At 41.5% G+C, this 2,500-nt stretch overlaps 2 non-coding genes across 2 annotated transcripts in view; one reads left to right on the top strand and one right to left on the bottom strand.

Moving 5' to 3' along the window:
* Positions 1-2,268: 2,268 nt before the first annotated feature.
* Positions 2,269-2,342, top strand: TRNAM-CAU (transfer RNA methionine (anticodon CAU)). Its single transcript has one exon. It is a non-coding gene; the product is annotated as a tRNA-Met (tRNA).
* Positions 2,343-2,448: 106 nt separating this feature from the next.
* The window catches only part of TRNAG-GCC (transfer RNA glycine (anticodon GCC)), a 71-nt gene continuing 19 nt past the window's right edge, over positions 2,449-2,500 (bottom strand). The window contains exon 1 of the tRNA in view: positions 2,449-2,500. This exon is cut by the window's right edge and continues 19 nt beyond it. This is a non-coding gene — a tRNA (tRNA-Gly).

The following is a 2,500-nucleotide window of genomic DNA, read 5'->3' as shown; positions in this document are numbered from 1 at the left end:
TCAATCATCATTTGTCAGGACTCTTCGGAGTAAGTTCCCTGGCTTGGACAGGACATTTAGTTCATGTCGCTATTCCCGGATCAAGGGGGGAGTACGTCAGATGGAATAATTTCTTAGATGTATTACCGTATCCCCAAGGGTTGAGCCCACTTTTTACAGGTCAGTGGAATCTTTATGCCCAAAACCCCGATTCCAGTAGTCATTTATTTGGTACCCCCCAAGGGGCAGGAACTGCCATTCTAACCCTTCTCGGGGGATTCCATCCACAAACGCAAAGTTTGTGGTTGACCGATATTGCTCATCATCATTTAGCTATTGCATTTCTTTTTCTAGTTGCTGGTCATATGTATAGAACTAACTTCGGGATTGGACACAGTATGAAAGATCTTTTAGAGGCGCATACTCCTCCCGGGGGTCGATTGGGCCGTGGGCATAAGGGTCTTTATGACACAATCAATAATTCGATTCATTTTCAATTAGGTCTTGCTCTAGCCTCTTTAGGGGTTATTACTTCCTTGGTAGCTCAACACATGTACTCTTTACCTGCTTATGCGTTCATAGCACAAGACTTTACTACTCAAGCTGCGTTATATACTCATCACCAATACATTGCAGGGTTCATCATGACAGGAGCCTTTGCCCATGGAGCTATATTCTTCATTCGAGATTACAATCCGGAACAGAATGAGGATAATGTATTGGCAAGAATGTTAGACCATAAAGAAGCTATCAAATCTCATTTAAGTTGGGTCAGCCTGTTTCTGGGGTTCCATACCTTAGGACTCTATGTTCATAACGACGTCATGCTTGCTTTTGGTACTCCAGAGAAACAAATCTTGATCGAACCCATATTTGCCCAATGGATACAATCCGCTCATGGTAAGACTTCATATGGGTTCGATGTACTCTTATCTTCAACGAATGGCCCAGCATTCAATGCTGGTCGAAGCATATGGTTACCCGGCTGGTTAAATGCCGTTAATGAGAATAGTAATTCACTATTCTTAACAATAGGTCCTGGAGACTTCTTGGTTCATCATGCTATTGCTCTAGGTTTGCATACAACCACACTGATCTTAGTAAAAGGTGCTTTAGACGCACGTGGTTCCAAGTTAATGCCAGATAAAAAGGATTTCGGTTATAGTTTTCCTTGCGACGGTCCGGGACGTGGGGGTACTTGTGATATTTCGGCTTGGGACGCATTTTATTTGGCAGTTTTCTGGATGTTAAATACCATAGGATGGGTTACTTTTTATTGGCATTGGAAGCACATCACACTATGGCAGGGTAACGTTTCACAATTTAATGAATCCTCCACTTATTTGATGGGATGGTTAAGAGATTATCTATGGTTAAACTCTTCACAACTTATCAATGGATATAACCCTTTTGGTATGAATAGTTTATCAGTGTGGGCATGGATGTTTTTATTTGGGCATCTTGTTTGGGCTACTGGATTTATGTTCTTAATTTCCTGGCGTGGATATTGGCAGGAATTGATTGAAACTTTAGCATGGGCTCATGAACGCACACCTTTGGCTAATTTGATTCGATGGAGGGATAAGCCCGTGGCTCTTTCCATTGTACAAGCAAGATTAGTTGGATTAGCCCACTTTTCTGTAGGTTATATATTCACTTATGCAGCTTTCTTGATTGCCTCTACATCAGGCAAATTTGGTTAATTCTAACAAATTTGATTCGATTGAGAAGGGGGAGGATCCCCCTTCTTATATTTCTTATATTTCTACATCTAGGATCCGACCCATATCATTGATAATAATAGGAACTGAACCATTATGGCAAGGAAAAGTTTGATTCAGAGGGAGAGTAAGAGGCAGAAATTGGAACAGAAATATCATTTGATTCGTCGATCCTCAAAAAAAGAAATAAGCAAAGTTTCATCGTTGAGTGACAAATGGGAAATTCATGGAAAATTGCAATCCCCACCACGTAATAGTGCACCTATACGTCTTCATCGACGTTGTTTTTCAACCGGAAGATCTAGAGGTAACTATCGAGACTTTGGACTATCCGGGCACATACTTCGCGAAAGGTTTCATGCATGTTTGTTGCCGGGGGCAACAAGATCAAGTTGGTAAGGATCAAAATATCCCTTCTTCATATTTCTATCGATCTCTATGATCATAGATCATAGAGGGGTCCCCTTTACCATTCTGTATAAATGGGTTATTCTATTTGTATAGAACATGGTAGAGGGGCACATCCAATCCCTAATCCCTGTTCGTCTATTAGTTCCCAGTTCTTCAGCGCGGGGTAGAGCAGTTTGGTAGCTCGCGAGGCTCATAACCTTGAGGTCACGGGTTCAAATCCTGTCTCCGCAACATCTTTTGTTTTGGGATGGGAGGAAAAGAAGAGGGAATATAGAACCACTACACTATCGTGGTCAACTATATCGAATTATTTATCATATTACATGACTTTACCATGGGCGGATAGCGGGAATCGAACCCGCATCTTCTCCTTGGCAAAGAGAAATTTT

The sequence above is a fragment of the Tasmannia lanceolata genome, unplaced genomic scaffold, assembly GCF_043159265.1.
Source record: "Tasmannia lanceolata isolate RefF3 unplaced genomic scaffold, GAP_Taslan_0.1 ptg000917l, whole genome shotgun sequence".
NCBI classification, from domain to species: Eukaryota; Viridiplantae; Streptophyta; class Magnoliopsida; order Canellales; family Winteraceae; genus Tasmannia; species Tasmannia lanceolata.
This window is presented reverse-complemented; position numbering and strand designations above follow the sequence as displayed.